The following is an 18,081-nucleotide window of genomic DNA, read 5'->3' on the forward strand; positions in this document are numbered from 1 at the left end:
CTGGAGTAACTCAGCAGGTCGGACAGCATCTCTGGAGCACATTGATAGATGACAATTCAGGTCCTTGAGATGTTTGCGGACCTGAATACTGTTGAGTATACAAAGGCAGGAGTGCAAATATATCATTGGGGCAAAAGACTAATCGAACCATCTAGTAGCTGGTTCCCTCCGAGGAACTAGGAACTAGGGGTAGAGGGAAGGACCAGTGATTGCAGTCCTGATCAAAACATAGAGAGCAGGCACTTTGACCACTAGGGGCGCCAGGGAGATGGCAGCCCTGCCGGCAGTCTGTTCGTTTTTACTTTCTTTTTGTTATTTTTTAGTGTGTTAAAAGTTTTCTTAATGTTCTTTGGTATGTTTTCTGTGGGAGAAGGGGGGAGGGGATCGGGGGAAACTTTTTTTCAAGCTCCTACCTTCCCGGAGATGTAATCAATTTTCGGATCACATTCTCCGGGCTCTGCGGCCTACCATCGCTGGAGCTGGAGGCCTCCTCGGACTGTCGTGAGCTCCACCGCGAGGCGCGGACTTAACATCGGAGCAGATCCCTTGCCTGGGATTGCTCCCACCGTGACCACCGTGGACTTACCATCTAGGGCTCGCAGTCTTGGTAGAGGCTAGTCGGGAGCTCCAACGAGCATATCAGGAAGGTAGACAAAATGTATATCAGGAAGATTGTTTGTGGCCTCCTTAGTGAAGAAGAATCCAAAGTACCTGTTCAACTCATCTGCCATTTCCTTGTTCCCCATAATAAATTCACCTTATTCAGTCTTCAAAGGTCCAAATTTGGTCTTAACTATTTTTTTCCTCTTCACATACCTTAAAGGGCCTGTCCCACTTGCGCGTCCTTGGCTCGCAAATTACGCGACCTCGTGGTCGCTTGATGCGTACAGGCACCGTATGGCCGCGTGGGGCCGGTTCCACTTAGAAGCGCGGAGGAGTATGGAGTTGTACGGGGCCGGTCACGACATCGCGCGGGGCTCAGAAATTCTTGCAGTGAACAAAATCTTTGCGCGCCAAGGGCCTGTCGCGGAACTGACGGCCAACAGCAGCAGCAGAAGCAGGCAAACGATCGCCGAACTCGGCCTGGGGCTCACGACCGTTGTGGTCCGGATCTGCCCCCACTTCCACTCCCAGAGCGGGGCCAAGAAAATTGAAGATAGATACAAAATGCTGGAGTAACTCAGCGGGACCGGCAGCATCTCTGGAGAGAAGCAATGGGTGCCATTTCGGGTCAAGACCCTTCTTTTCAGACTGAAGAAGAGTCTCGACACGAAATGCCACCCATTGCTTCTCTCCAGAGATGCTGCCGGTCCCGCTGAGTTACTCCAGCTTTGTGTCCATCTTCAAATTATGTCACGCGCTCCAGATGGCTGTTCGTATGCATGTAATCGCGCCCGACCTTCGCTCGACCGTCTCGCCTTCGTACCTCATCTTTTCTCCCCGTATTGTCTTTTTAGTTATCTTCTGTTGCTCTTTAAACATTCCCCAATCCTCTTGCTTCCAGTTCATCTTTGCTATGTTATACTTCTCTTTTATTTTTATACTGTCCCTGATGTCCCTTGTCAGCCACAGTCACCCCTTAATCCCCTTGGAATCTTTCTTCCTCTTTGGAATGAATTGATCCTGCACCTTCTGCAGTATTCATAGAAATACCTGCCATTGCTGTTCCACAGTCATCCCTGCTAGGGTATCTTTCCAGTCAACTATGGCCAGCTCCTCCCTTTATTCAACTGTAACACTGACACCTCCGATTTACCCTTCTCTCTCTCCAATTGTAGATTAAACCTGACCATAGTATGGTCACTACCTCCTAATGGCTCCTTAACCTCAAGTTTCTTTATCAAATCTGATTCATTACATAACACTAAATCTAGAATTGCCTTCTCCCTGGTAGGCTCCAATACAAGCTGCTCTAAGAATCCATCCCGAAGGCACTCCACAAACTCCCTTTCTTGGGGTCCAGTACCAACCTGATTTTCCCAGTCTACCTGCATGTTGAAATCTCCCATACAATCGTAGCATTACCTTTACGACATGCCAATTTTAACTCCTGATTCAACTCGCACCCTATATCCAGACCACTGTTTGGGGGCCTGTAGATTAGTCCCATTAGGGTCTTTTTACCCTTACAATGCCTTAGTTCTATCCATACTGGCTCCACATCTCCTGTTTCAATGTCACCCCAGGGACTGAATTTCATTCCTCACCAACAGAGCTACCCCACCCCCTCTGCCCACCTGTCTGTCTTTTCGATAGGAGGTATACCCTTGAATATCCAGTTCACAGCCCTGGCCCTCTTGCAGCCATGTCTCTAATTCCCACAACATCAAACAATTGAAGGTAAAAAGGGATATATAGTTAATGGGGTCCTGGCCCATCATAGCACCTTTAATAATGGTTGTCCCAGTACTTACTCCTGGTAATATTCTAAAATAATATTTGCATGGAAGATGACATCACTTGATGCATGTCTGATGTGAAAAGATGTGTAAGTGTGACTACAATAAGCCTTGCCTAGTCGAGCTATCAGAGTGATGTGAAATGCCCTAGTTCTTTATAAAATGTAGCTGACTGCTGTTTTGCATGATATTATTGAATTAGCAATGTGATAACAATGTGTATAATTCTATCTTCATTATAATTTCTTTGAAAAATAAACTTTGAAATTAAACTACTGAATGTAACATGCCGGGTGTGATATTATTGCACTATCTGAGAATGATCATAATTCAATCGTACTGTTAGGCTTAATTATCTCATCAACTTCATTAAGTTAATTACCCCTGTTGCTTATCTTCTGTGGAATTAATTAAGAAGTAAAGTAAGTTTCTAGGTTGTTAGTTTAATTTATTGTCATGTGTACGGAGGTACAGTGAAAACCTTTTGTTGTAATATATCCTGTCAGCAGAAAGACAATACAATTGGGCCATTTATGGTGTATAGAGACATGATAATAAAGGAATAACATTTAGTGCAAGGTAAACCCAGCAAAGTCTGATCAAGGAAAGTCCGAGGGTCACCAAAGAGGTAGATAGTAGTTCAGCACTGCTCCCTGGTTGTGGTAGGATGATTCAGTTGCCTGATAACAGCTGGGAAGAAACTGTCCCTGAATCTGGAGGTGTGCGTTTTCACCCTTCTATATGTTTTGCCTAATGGGAGAGGGGAGAAGAGCGAGTGGCTAGGGTAAGACTCGTCCTTGATTATGTTCCTGGTCTGGCCGAGGCAGTGGCAGGTATAAATGGAGCCAATAGAAGAGAGGTTGGTTTGTGTGATGGTCTGGGCTGCGTCCACACTTTGCTGCGGTCTTGGATGGAACCGTTACCAAATCAAGCTGTGATGTATCCTGATAAAATGCTTTCTATCGTGCATCTGTGGAAGTTGATGAGTTGTAGGGGACATGCCAATTAAATTGCATTTTTAATAATTATTGTATAATTTTATTAATAGATTCTGAATTAACCATGATGAACAAACTATTAAATTAGACCTAGTGGTCTTAATACTTTGGAGTGACACGTAATGAAGCAAACAGAGTTGCTGCCTCAAAGCTCCAGCACCTGGGTTTGACACTGACCTTTGCTGCTGTCTATGTGGAGTTTGCATATTTTCCCTGTAACAGCATGGGATTCTCCCAGGTGTTCTGGTTTCCTCCCAGATCCCAAAGACATGCAGGTTGGTAAATTAACTGGCCACTGGAATGGCCTCTCGTATGTAGGTGAACCCGTGGGGGTGAGAAGGTGAGGAGAATCAAGTGAGTGTTCTATGGTTGGCGCAGACTCAATTGGCCTGTTCCAGTGCTTTATCACACTGAGTGTTTGATTCGATAACTTAATTCATATACTCTGTCTCAATGCTATTTATTTTTCAATTCACTGTTAGTCTCGGGGGCAAAATGTCTGTCTGCTTTACATTTGCCAATCAAAATTTCCAGAAAAAATCATCCTGATATTCTTCAACTCCATCTCAAGCATTGTGGTTTCATATGCCTCAATATAAATGTTGCTGTTTCTCCCCTGGTTTTGTTATGTCATTCTGATTTGAGATTGGCGGTCCAGTTTCTTCTTCAGATGGCTTTTACCTTGCAAATGTAGTTTTGCTTCAAAATACTTTATGATGGAACGTGATTCTTGAAACATAACTTTCGTTATTCTGCAGTCACTGTCTTTCCTTGGAGAGCTTATGTTTTTTTTGTGTTTTAATTTTGCAGAGGCATTATTCAATTTTCTTAGCAAATATTAGTGTCAACATGTACAGAAAAATTAAAGCATGTCCATACTAAGATGTGGAAAGAAAGCAGATCTGATATAGATAATATGCTTTAGCTACTTATTAATGAAACTGATTGGGCAATTAGCCTGTAGCAGGCATGAATGAATTATGATTATTCTCAAGGTAGGAATAATTGTATATTTTGCTTGGCATAATGCATTAAGATGAAATGCTGAAGAACTATATATGGGGCCAAGGTCATTCTTTTTTTTCCCCCAAATACAAACACATGACAACTGTCTGGGTAGATATATCATGAACAGCTTTTACCTTTCATGTATATTCTTGGGAAGATATATTTTATAGTGGAATAAATATTAACATGATGCTTGAAACATAGCTATCATAATTTTACATTTCTGCCATTGTATACAGTTCTAAAATCAATGTTAATTCCGCCGTCATGCCAATTGCAAACCAGGTACATCGACCTGTTTAGGTGGGAGCACATTGGGTGGCAAGAACAGGGAACATGCCAGAAAACAATGCAGTGTTATATGCTCGGTGTGGCCAGGAAGTTAAAGCCACAATTGGTGAAATATCCTCGCTGTCAGACTGCATCCAATGCTCAACCCATAGACACATGGTTGTGCAGGCAATTGTAAGGAGGACATCTCTATCTCCACAGGAGCAAAGAGAAAGTTCAAAGGATGGGTAGATTACTATTGCATGGATCCAATCTCAATTTATAGAACATTGCACAAGATAGTACATTTAATTTGCAGAAATTGTAAAACATTCTCATTAACTTGCAAAAATGTTCTACATTTTGGAAGGGTGAATAGGGGCCAACAACCAGCTGCTCACCCAACAAGTAGCTTTCTAAATCCTCACTTGCCAGGTAAGTTAATTCCTTCACTGCTTGGACCAAGGAATATTCCAACGTTTGGGCATCATAAAATTTCCATTTGCAGCTATGCGGGCATCACCAAGATTTTAAACGAGAATCTGACCCATTTGTTAGTATAAAACTTGCTGAATGAGAATGGGCAGGAAGGGCTCACAGGCTTCATTGGGGACAAAGATGGTGTGGGGTACAAGTAATGTACAAAGAATTTCAATATTTCAATGTTGACATTTTATCAAAATATCAATAACCTGAAGTGTTCTCTTCCCACATGTTGCAAGTTTTTGAATTTTAATTTTAAATCTAAAATGTTAATATTTTTGTTCTTTTAAAACAAGCACAAATTCTCAATAGCTATGCCATCCACTTTATTGTTGGATTGCTTTTACATTACATCTCCTGGCAAGCAGGCCCAACTCTTCCATTGTGGACTGACAATGGAGGACTCGCCTGCCACAGACCGACGCCAGAGGACCCACCTGCTGTGGACAGAGGAACGAGGATCACCCACCGCGAACTGATGATGGAGGACCCATTCCGTAGGCCTAGCTCACCCGCCGCAGACTCCGAATTGGCCCCGAGCCACAGACGTCGATGAGAAGCACACTGCAGAGAGCGAGGTGGACCGAGAACGAGGTGGACCAGCGAGAGCAATGGAGGAACCCGGCAAAGGGCCCCCAAGAACAAAGGGGGGGCCGCTGAGAGTGACGGGGTGCCCAGCAGGGGGGATGCAGAGAACAAAGAGGGGCCTGCTGCCACATGGGGCGGTAGGCAGTAGATAGGACTGTTCGGTATCTTTGTAACTTTATTGGCTCCCACATGTGGTGACACTTGTGTACTGCCTAGGTTGTCTGCAAAACAAAGCATTTCACTATACCTAGGTACATGTGACACTAAAGTATTATTAATTAATTCATTCATTAGTATGATTAGCCCCTATAAAAATGATGCCACATCATCTGAAACACATAAATGATAGTTAGGGCTGGAAAGACCTTCAGAAGTTGACTGCTTATAAAATCCTCTATCACTGTTGAAATTCTAATTCAGCAGTGCTCCTTTTCCACAATCATGCCAATCTACAGTGCCCTCCATAATGTTTGGGACAAGGACACATCATTTATTTACTTGCCTCTGTGCTCCACAATTTGAAATTTGTAATTTAAAAAATCGCATGTGGTTAAAGTGCACATTGTCAGATTTTATTAAACGGTATTTTTATACATTTTGGTTTCACGATGTAGAAATTACAGCTGTGTTTATACATAGTCCCCCCATTTCAGGGCACCGCAATGTTTGGGACACATGGCTTCATAGGTGTTTAATTGCTCAGGTACGTTTAAATGCCTCCTTAATGCAGGTATAAAAGAGCTCTCAACACCTAGTCTTTCTGCCAGTCTTTCCATCACCTTTGGAAACTTTTATTGCTGTTTATCAACATGACCAAAGTTGTGCCAATATAGTCAAAGAAGCCATTATGAGACTCAGAAACAAGAATAAAATTGTTAGAGACATCAGCCAAATGTTAGGCTTACCAAAATGAACTGTTTGGAACATCATTAAGAAGAAAGAGCACTGGTGAGCTTACTAATCGCAAAGGGATTGGCAGGCCAAGGAAGACCTCCACAGCTGAATTCAGAAGAATTCTCTCTATAATAAAGAAAAATCCGCAAACACCAGTCCGACAGATCAGAAACACTCTTCAGGTGTGGATTTGTCAATGACCACTGTCCGCAGAAGACTTCATGAACAGAAATACAGAGGCTACCCTGCAGATGCAAACCACTGGTTAGCCACAAACATAGGATGTCCGGGTTACAGTTTAGAATAGAATAGAATAGTTTCTTTATTGTCATTGTAACATGAACCATGTACAACGAAATTGTAAAATGTCAGCCAGTCAGTGCACCATTCAAACATTTCTAAAAGCTAACGATACATACAAGGTAAAATATTTAAAAAAAGATAAACAACTAAAATAAATATCATGAAAATAGCACGCATAAACACCCAGCCCTACATCCTTCTGTCGATTTCACAGTCTCTTAGTATGTATCGCCCCTGCGTTCCTTGGCGGCTACATTTAGTGCCTTTATAGCAGTGGGGTAAAAACTGTTTTTAAGTCTGTTTGTCCTTGTCCTTGTAGATCTGTACCGTCTGCCTGACGGTAACAGTTCAAACAGGGAGTGTCCGGGGTGGGAAATGTCCTTTATAATACTCTGGGATTTTTTGATGCAGCGGGAACTGTGTAAGTCCTCCAAGGTAAGGAGAGGGCAGCCGACAATCCTCTGGGCGTTGTCAATGGCCCTCTGGAGCGCTTTCCTCTGAGCCGCTGTGCAGCTGGTGTACCATACGCATACACAGTATGTTAGGATGCTCTCAATGGAGCACCGATAAAAGGACAGCAGCAGTCTCTGAGTGATGTTATTCTTCCTGAGCACCCTCAGGAAGTGCAGTCTCTGCTGGACCTTTTTCAGCAGCGCAGAGGTGTTCACGCTCCACGTCAGGTCCTCCTCAATATGGATTCCCAGGAAGCGGAAATCCGCCACCCTTTGCCAAGAAGAACTTAAAAGAGCAACCAGAGTTCTGGAAAAAGACGTGGACAGATGAGATGAGCATTAACTTATATCAGAGTGATGGCAAGAACAAAGTATGGAGGAGAGAAGGAACTGCCCAAGATCTAAAGACAATAGACAATAGACAATAGGTGCAGGAGCAGGCCATTTGGCCCTTCGAGCCAGCACCGCCATTCAATGTGATCATGGCTGATCATCCCCAATCAGTACCCTGTTCCTGCCTTCTCCCCATATCCCCTGACTCTGCTATTTTTAAGAGCCCTATCTAGCTTACTCCTTATTCTTAAACTGTGGCCCCTGGTTCTGGTCTCTCCCAACATCGGGAACATGTTTCCTGCCTCTAGCGTGTCCAAATGCTTAACAATCTTATATGTTTCAATGAGATTGCCTCTCATCCTTCTAAACTCCAGAGTGTACAAGCCCAGTGGCTCCATTCTCTCAGCATATGACAGTCCCGTTATCCCGGGAATTAACCATGTAAACCTACGCTGCACTCCCTCAATAGCAAGAATGTCCTTTCTCAAATTAGGGAACCAAAACTGCACACAATACTCCAGGTGTGATCTCACTAGGGCTCGGTACAACTGCAGAAGGACCTCTTTGCTCCTATATTCGATTCCTCTTATAAAGGCCAACATGCCATTCGCTTTCTTCACTGCCTGCTGTACCTGCATGCTTACTTTCATAGACTGATGTACAAGGACTCCCAGATTCCATTGTACTTCCCCTTTTCCCAACTTGACGCCATTTAGATAGTAAAGGGAACTAACCCCCAAAGCAAGCATAAGCTAAAGATGGCTGCAATACAGGCCTGGCAGAGCATCACCAGAGAAGACACCCAGCAACTGTTGATGTCCATGAATCGCAGACTTCAAGCAGTCATTGTATGCAAAGGATATGCAACAAAGTACTAAACATGACTACTTTCATTCACATTGCTGTGTCCCAAACATTATGGTGACCTGAAATGAGGGGGGGGGGGGGGGGGGGGGGGGACTACGTATAAACACTGCTGTATTTTTCTACATGGTGAAACCAAAATGTATAAAAATGGCCTTAATTAAAATCTGACAATGTGCACTTTAACCACATTTTTTTTTTCTATTACAAATCTCAAATTGTGGAATACAGAGGCAAATAAATAAATGATGGGTCTTTGTCCCAAACATTATGGAGGGCACTGTACAAATGTCTTTTCAAGTTAAAGCTCTTAAGACATTTTTTCACAGTCATGCATAACTATCTAGCTTGGCTTGCAGTGATGTCAAAAATTGTTATGTAAATTTCCTCAAATTCTTCATCTGCTGCCGCAATGCCAGTGTAATCCTTAGATACATACATAAGTGGGATTTTCACTTCTATTTCTACTGTCAAATTGAAGAAATATCAAGCACATTGATGTTATTTTTAATTTTTTCCACAATTATTTTCTATTAATCTATTTTTGGAAAGTTTTGGCCTGTGCTCTAATGAAGAGTTCATCGTGTTTTCTATAATTTCACCACTTCCAAAGACCCATTATTCATGACAGCTGCAGTCAACTGAACATTTGACAGTCAATTAAGTAAATTAGTAGATGTAAACCTCTTTCATTCCTTGCTAAATTGGCAGTTCTATTATTGAAGTGCTCCTTTTGAGCATTTGCAATATTTAATGCATCATTTTCTGTGAGGATTTTTCATATTTCATGGTATCTATTAAAAATCCACGTGTCCTCTATTATTCTGATGCTGCTGCTTATAATTATGTATAACATTAATTATACATTTAATTTGGGACATGGATCAAGCATTCACTATAACTCCAATACGTACACGTACCTGTAGTGATGTTATGGTAGGTATTTCAAGAGCCAAATGTTTATTGCCATGTGTCTCTAAAGGGAACAATGGAATTCTTCCTTGCAGCAACATAACAGATATACAAACATTGTACTCGGTAGACAATATAGTACAAAGACAAAAAATGTGAAGGCTGTGTCTAGTGGACCGTCAAATGTTCAATGTGAAAACTGTAATGCTTTTCTGCTACGGCTTGCATCAAGTACGATGTTTATAAATTTACACTTTGCCTGAAGTATCAAACCAGATTTGATGCTCAGTTCTCTGGAGTTGCCTTAAATCTACAAATTTCTTATTCATTGGGAAGATTGCCGCCCATAAGTTATGTTTGACATCTTTCATCTTCTAAGTGATTTGTTATAGACAACCAATTTTCCCATTCTATTCCTATCAGTTAAATAGTTTTAATAATTTTTTTGTAAATATTGGACCAGACCTGGCTAAACAAATCCCTGATTCAGGGACATCTGGAGAAACTCCTGAGAATTTAGTGGAGAGAAATCCCTGCTCTATGTTTCTTACGGCAGTAGAAGAAAAAGAACTGTTGGATATTGTCAAAACATGTAAAAATAAAAAGTCTACCGATTTCAACGACATTGACATGTCGCTAGTTAAGATGGTCATCGAGGGGATCTCCAAACCTTTAACATTCATCTGTAATTTATCCTTCCAAACCGGTACTTTCCCAATTCAAATGAAAATAGCAAAAATAATACCAATATACAAAACTGGGAACAAGCATCATTTTACAAACTATAGACCTGTTTCCTTACTCCCACAATTTTCCAAAATATTAGAAAAAATGTTTAATAATAGATTAGACAAATTTGTAGAAAAGAATAAATTAATCACAGAAAGTCAATATGGATTCAGAACAAATAGATCAACATCACTTGCAATACTAGAATTAATTGAAGACATCACAAACGCCATTGATAAGAAATTATATGCAGCTGGGATATTTATTGACATAAAAAAAGCATTTGATACAATTAATCATGATATTTTATTTAAAAAATTGGAGAGGTATGGAATTAGAGGAATAGTACTGGACTGGATTAAAAGCTACTTAAGGAATAGGCAACAGTTTGTAAATCTGGGTAGTCATAATTCTACATGCTTGGACATTGTGTGTGGTGTACCACAGGGGTCAGTGCTGGGCCCAAAATTATTTATCATGTACATAAATGATATTTGTAATGTGTCCAATGTCTTGAGGCTGGTTTTGTTTGCAGATGATACAAATATTTTTTGTTCTGGGGAAAATTTAAAACAGCTATTGGATAAAATAATAAAAGAAATGGGTAAATTGAAAATATGGTTTGATAGGAATAAAATTTCATTAAATCTGAGTAAAACTAAAATAATGTTATTTGGTAATTGTAGAATAAATACACTAGTAAGTATAAAGATAAATGGGGTGGAAGTTGAAAGAGTGCATGAAAATAAATTTCTTGGGGTTATAATTGACGATAAAATAAGCTGGAAATCACATATTAAACATGTAAAATTAAAATTGTCAAAAAGTATCTCTGTATTATACAAAGCCAAGCAAGCTCTGGATTACAAATCACTCCGTATTCTTTATTGTTCATTGATTTTACCCTACTTAAATTATTGTGCAGAAGTCTGGGGTAATAACTATAAAAATTCGATACACTCATTAATCATGATGCAAAAAAGAGCAATTCGTATTATCCATAATGCTAAGTATCTGGGTCATACGAATCCATTATTTTTAGAGTCAAAATTATTTAAATTAGAAGATTTGGTTACATTCAAAACAGCTCAGATAATGTTTAGGGCCAAAAATAAAAATTTACCTGGAAACATTCAAAAATTATTTAACGAGCGTGTGGGGGGTTACAATTTAAGAGGAATATTTAACTTTAAGAAACAAAAAGTCCGTACGACTAGAAAAACCTTTTGTATTTCGGTTTGTGGAGTAGGAGTGTGGAATAAATTGAACGGGGAATTGAAGCAATGCACAAACATGAATCATTTTAAAATGATATATAAAAAAATAATTCTCAAGGGGTACAGGGATGGAGGGGATGGTTGACAAGTGGGGGTTAGTGTTTATCTATTGCTTTACTATTGTTTACTTATGTTTGGGTACTTCAGTTATGAAGTTTGTATGTACATAATAGTTGTATGTATATATATGTTTGTAGGTATTACGGGAAATTGCCTAGGGTAGTATTATTAATAGAAATGAATTGATTTTTAGATATGGTAGAAGTGTTGGGGAAAAGGGGTGAGATTTAATAAGTTATTCTTCTTCTCACTCCTTTTCGAGCTTGTACAGACACAGAGTTGGACATTGGAACTTTGATTTTGTTCTTCTCATTGCTTTGTAAATATTGATTGTAATGTCCAATTGTTTGATAATTTCGATTTTGTTAATATTAATGTCGTTAATGTCTTTACTTGTTCGGAATAAATAAATAAATAATAATAATAATAATAATAATCACTGAGTAACAAACAATTTTACATTTGAAATACATTGAAAAGTCCTACATTATATTAGGTTTATTATAATTGTCAGTCTTTCACTGCAATAATGCTCTGCCTGCTAATAGCATTTTACCAGACAAGATAAGGAAAAGGTTGTTGGGGAAGGTACTTGCTGGTAGGTAGTGTTGTACAATTTAGTATCACTTGACATTAGTTTCTGACAGAAACCCTATTGCCTCAGACAGCTATTGTTTTCCAAAATGTGGAACAAAATATTACACTTGCAGGTAAACAAAATTGGAAAATGTTGGAAATCAAATAAGGCAAGAAGTTTAATAGAAAGGAAGATTTTGGCCAACTTTACAGAAATAATAATGGTTAGGCATAACAGTGCTGGCATTTATTGTTAGGTAAGCCTAATAGCATCTTACATTCACACGTGCCAAAATAAATCTGCAACCTAGGAGCTGTAGCTTAGAGTTGGCTGCCTGTTGCCTTGACACTGAAATAATGCCAAGAACTTCTGGTCATTACTCATGGATGCCTCTTTCAAAATATCTGAATACGTTTAGTCTTTTGTATAGAGGAGCCAGTGATAAATAACACTGAGCAATCTCTCAATGCAAAAAAAGGTAATTTTACAAGTGAAGAAATGAAGAAATATTGTTACAGATTTTCAGGGAACAAAATAGTTTGGCTTTATTTCTCTTTTCTGTCTGTTCTTTAAGCCTGCATTAATACCCCATCTTTAGTTTAGTTTAGAGATACGGCATGGAAACAGGCCCTTCGGCACACTGAGTCTGCGCCGACCAAAGATCTCCACACACTAGCACTATCCACACACTAGGGTCAATTTTTTTACAATTTTACCAAGCCAATTAACCTACAAACCTGTACGTCTTTAAAGTGTGGGAGGAAACTGGAGCTCCCGGAGAAAACCACGCAATCACAGGGAGAACGTATGAACTCCGTACAGATGGCATCTGTAGTCAGGATCGAAGCCGGGTGCGTTAAGGCAGTAACTCAACCGCTGCACCACCATGCTGCCCTTTGTTTCAAATATATATTTCCCATATTTTACCACTCAGTTTAGAGTCTATGGATTGCAGTGAGTCCAATTGTTCAAAATTGGGAGTCCAATTGTTCAAAAAGCTTCCTTTTCTTTCTGTTATTCCATCCTCTCTTTCCCCTATATGTTTTGCTTTAGGTTTATTATTGTTACGCATGAATACAATTAAGTCAAGCTCAAGTACAATAATGAAATCATCAAGTAGTGGAGAAAGAGTTAAGGAAAGGTACCAGGGCACGTATGGACCAAGGATTGTTCAATGAATCCAACAAAAAGACGGACATAGCTGCAGACCATGTGCGTGCCCATCACTTTCTACCCAACCCACCCGCTCCCCAGGCCTTTTCCCTCACCTCCTCTCCCACTTCTATCCAGGGACCCCAGCACCCCTTCCAGGTGAGACATAGGTTCACATCCACATCTTGCAACTACGACTATTGCATTCATTGCTCCTGATATGGCCTTCTTTACAATTAAAGCCGAAGTGTAGACTAGGCAACCGTTTCACCGAACACGCAATCTGCCTGTTAATCATTTCATCTCCCCTTCCCATTCCCATACTGACTTTTCTGTCTTGGGCGTCTTCCATTGCCAGAGACTGTAAACTGGACAAAAAGCAGCTCAAAAACCACTTGGGTAGCCTACAGCTAAATGGTATGAACATTGGATTCTCTGATTGATTAGTAAGACTGAATGTTACAATCCCTAAGATTTCACTACAATTGACATTATTAGTATGACCACTAGGTGAATTTGCTAACAATCAGACACATCTTCAGTTGTGTAACCGAACGTCACTGGGTGTTTCGGCCTTTTATCACAAGACACCCTCAGTCGAGGCAGGCCCACCACAGGTTGATCAGACCTGGGTGTGTGTTTTATTGTTAGCCTCTAGATGATCACGTGGCAGCCCAGACAGCATCTTTCCTCTTCAGCCACAGCCAGTGACTGCTCCGTTCGGCGGCATTGGCAAGTTCTTTTATTGCCCTTCTTTGTGCCTGCCCTTTGACTCCTACTTCCCTCAGGAGCCTTGCGGTGGAACTGGCTACAAAGCCCCTGCACCCCACCTCCACTGGACACACCCTAAAAGGCCTGTCCCACGAGCATACGACTGCATTCGGCAAGCGCGACCTAACGTGGTCGCTTGAGCCATATGGCCTCGCGAGGCCGGTCCCACTTCGATCGCCGGAGCCATATGGAGTTGTGCGGAGCTGGTCCCGACATCGCGCGGGGCTCCGAAAAACTGACACTGTCCAAAAATTCCGCGCGGCAACGGCCTGTCGGCCCGCAGCCGCATTGAGGCCGTGCGCACCGCCTCGACGGGCGTACGAACCGTCTCGATGCCGTACGCAGCGTCTTGACGGCGTACGCCTAGCACGAACTTCCCGTGGACTTTGCTCGAACTTCACTCGAACTTTTTCCTGCCCTGGTGGATCTTGAGACCCTTCTCTGATGTTATCTTTTCCCAGCCACAGATACAACTTCGTAGCTTATGTCCTGCCGGTGCTGCTGCTCTGTCAATTGCGGTGCTAGTTGTAATACTCATAGTCGATTCCGTTCCTAGGTCTGTTGCCGTGTGGTCTGTCGATGAGTCATCTTGCGCATCCGCTCTCGCAGACTCAAGGGGTATTCTTCGTCTTGTCTTTTTCGTAGCAATATATGGGTGGATCCAAAATGCTGATTAGCGATGGATCCTGCTGGCATGAGGAGCTAGCCCATGCCAGCCCCGGTGGGGTCTATTCCCTCCGGTCAGCAGTCTCTCCAGGCCATCACTAGGTCTTTCCCTGGTTGTCAGCTGCCCTTTCGCAGCGGCCACTGGTTTGATCAAGATGTTCAGATTGATTAGTAGGTCAGGATGTTACAATCCCTAAGATTTCACTACAATTGACATTCTTGGGTATGACCACTAGGTGAATTTGCTAACAATCAGACACATCTTCAGTTGTGTAATAATATCTTACCACTCCCTCCCTCCATTTTACATGCCCCCACCCAATGTGCATGCATTTCTCCCACCACCCTAGTCACTCAGCTCCTTTATCTTCTTCCATAAACTCATCTCCCTGTCACATATTTTCCTTTTATCTCACCTCTTTCCCCTCCTTCCTGTCCCCTTCCACCCATATTCCTCTCTTTGGCTTTACAGTATACTCCTTTTTTCCTTATCTGACACCCTTTTGTCTCCTTTTCATTTCTAGCCTTTATTGTATACTCTACTCATCTGCCAATCACACCCCTCCACCCTCACCTGTATCCCATCACTTTCCAGCCTTTGCTGTACCCCTCCCCTTCCCAGCTTTCTTCCCACTTCTCCATCAATCTTGTAAAGGGTCCTGACTCGAAACGTCATCTGTACATTTACTCCACAGATGGCCCGTTGAGTTCCTCCTTGTTTTTTGCGTATGTTTTGGAGTAATTGGATTGTGTATTGCATTTGGTTATATGCTTCATATATTAAGTTTGAGTCACTGTTAACAAGACAGTGAATTTCATAACTTGAAGAGCATTTCAAAGGAAATTGGAGAAATGCTCAAGTTGGAAATAATAATTACGACTTTGTCAAAGTTTGTGATGATTATATCGCATTTAAATCTTGTTGTTAACTCAATCTTTGACATCTAGAATAAAATAAGGATGAAGGATGCCAGGTGAACAGTGGAAGTTGATTGCCAATCTATTTAATATTATATTCAATAGAATCATAGACAGGTGTACAGTACAAAAGGAGGACATTTGGTCCAAGTCCATGCCAATATTTTGTAGAGCAATTGAATTCAAAGCCATTCCCATTTTTTCCCCTAATAGCCCTGTAAATTAATTTCTCTAAAATGGACATCCACTTTCCATTTGAAAGTTCTGAATGATACTACAATTATTGGAGAAAGTGAATTCTAAATAATAACCGCTATCTCAAAAAAGGTTTTCTCTTCACATTCCCCCTGTGTACATTGCTTATCACTTTGAATCTAACTCTTTGATCTATCCACTAATGGGAACAACGTCTCTCCATTTATCTTATGTAAAGTTAGTCTTTTACGCAATTGTCAACTCATATCCCGAGAAACAAAACAATTGCAGCTTTTCCAGTTCAACCCTGTTACTAAAATCATTCAGTCTGAAAGCATTCTATTAAGTGTTTTCTGTATTTGCCCTGGTTCCTCCACACTTTTCCTAAAATGTGAAAAGCTAAGGTGAAGATGGCCAGATAATATAAAACATCTGCAAAGACTTAGTCATTGCTGGATTTACTGCCCACAATATGCCTACCTGTGGTTACCTTATCTAGATGTGGAGTCATGGAGTCATACAAAATGGAATCAGGCCCTTTGGCCAAAGGTAGACAAAAGTGCTGGAGAAACTCAGCGGGTGAGGCAGCATCGATGGAGCGAAGGAAATAGGCAACGTTTCGGGCCGAAATCCTTCTTCAGACTAGTGTAGGGTGGGGGGATGCGGGAAGAAGAAAGGAGAAGAAGAAAGGAAGAGGAGGAGCCTCTGAAGAAGGGTTTCGGCCCGAAACGTCGCCTATTTCCTTCGCTCCATAGATGCTGCTGCACCCGCTGAGTTCCTCCAGCAATTTTGTGTACCTTCGATATTCCAGCATCTGCAGTTCCCTTTTGAACAAGAGGAGGAGCCAGATGGCTGAGGGAGAGCTGAGAAGGGGAGGAGACAGCAAGGGCTACCGGAAATTGGAAAATTCAATGTTCAAGCCGCTGGGGTGCAGACTGCCCAAGCGGAATATGAGGTGCTGCTTCTCCAATTTCCGGTGGTGCTCAATTTGGCCACAGAGGAGGCCCTGGACAGAAAGGTCGGATTCGGAATGGGAGGGGGAGTTGAAGTGCTGAACCACAAGGAGATCAGGTTGGTTAATGCGGACCGAGCGGAGGTGTTCGGCGAAGCGATCGCCAAGCCTACGCTTGGTCTCACCGATGTAGATCAGCTGACATCTAGAACAGCGGATGCAATAGATGAGGTTGGAGGAGGTGCAGGTGAACCTCTGTCACACCTGGAATGACTGCTTGGGTCCTTGAATGGAGTCAAGGGGGGAGGTAAAGCGACAAGTGTAGCATCTCCTGCGGTTGTAAGGGAAAGTGCCCGGAGAGGGGGTGGTGCGGTTGGGAAGGGAAGAATTGACCAGGGAGTTACGGAGGGAGCGGTCTTTGCGGAAAGCAGATGGGTGGGGAGATGGGAAGTTGTGGGGTCACGTTGGAGGTGGCGAAAATGACGGAGGACTATTTGTTGGGCCAAAGCCCATGCCAACCAAGATCCCTTATGTAAGCTTGTCCCATTTGTGTACACTTGGTCCATATCGCTGAATCTTTCCTTTCATGTCCAAGTGTCTTTTAAATGCTGTCATTGTACCTACCTCAACTACCTCCTTTGGCAGCTCATTCCATCTACCCACCACCCTCTGAGTGAAAAAGTTGCCCCTTTTGCTAAAAATGCTAAAAATAAAATCATTAAAATGAAGTAAAATAATTCAAATCTTTAACTGTGTTTGCCTTTTTCCACAATGTCAGTGGATTTCATTCACCATCTGTGTGCCACTTTAGATTGGTGTGAGGCTGAGAGCACAATGCACAGCTAATCCAATCTTCATTCTCAGCACCGCCGTTGATTTCAGTAGAGCCGGAGGTTAGTTACACTTGCAATTGACTACCAGGTCAGTTCAGACTTCAGTGCTTGGCTGAGTATAATCAAAATTCATAAATGACCAGTAGCAGTCATTTAGTTTGCTTCAGTGCGTACTGTAATTAATGTTTAATTTGGCTTCCCATTACAATCATTTCATTTCTGAACCACAGTTATCAGAGAAAAGAGATGTGGTTCAGAGACAGATGTAAAATGTGGACACTAATTTGACCTATAAATTTTGAATCTTGTGTTTTGCCATTCATGACTCATTAATGGGACATGCTTTGTTCTGTTTCCTGTTGGAAATTTAGTGTCTAGTAATGGCAAAAATGTAATATTAGAAAATAGACGAGGTAATATAATTGCACTAGGCAAATTGAATTTTTC

At 41.6% G+C, this 18,081-nt stretch overlaps 1 protein-coding gene and 1 long non-coding RNA gene across 7 annotated transcripts in view; both read left to right on the top strand.

The window, feature by feature from the left end:
- The window catches only part of dlg2 (discs large MAGUK scaffold protein 2), a 652,656-nt gene that overhangs the window by 527,083 nt on the left and 107,492 nt on the right, over positions 1 to 18,081 (top strand). The window lies entirely within an intron of this gene.
- Positions 116 to 11,438, top strand: LOC116974241. The gene is made up of 3 exons (XR_004412315.1): positions 116 to 161; positions 3,189 to 3,192; positions 11,428 to 11,438. It is a non-coding gene; the product is annotated as an uncharacterized LOC116974241 (long non-coding RNA).

Source organism: Amblyraja radiata, chromosome 6 (genome assembly GCF_010909765.2).
Source record: "Amblyraja radiata isolate CabotCenter1 chromosome 6, sAmbRad1.1.pri, whole genome shotgun sequence".
Taxonomy (NCBI): Eukaryota; Metazoa; Chordata; class Chondrichthyes; order Rajiformes; family Rajidae; genus Amblyraja; species Amblyraja radiata.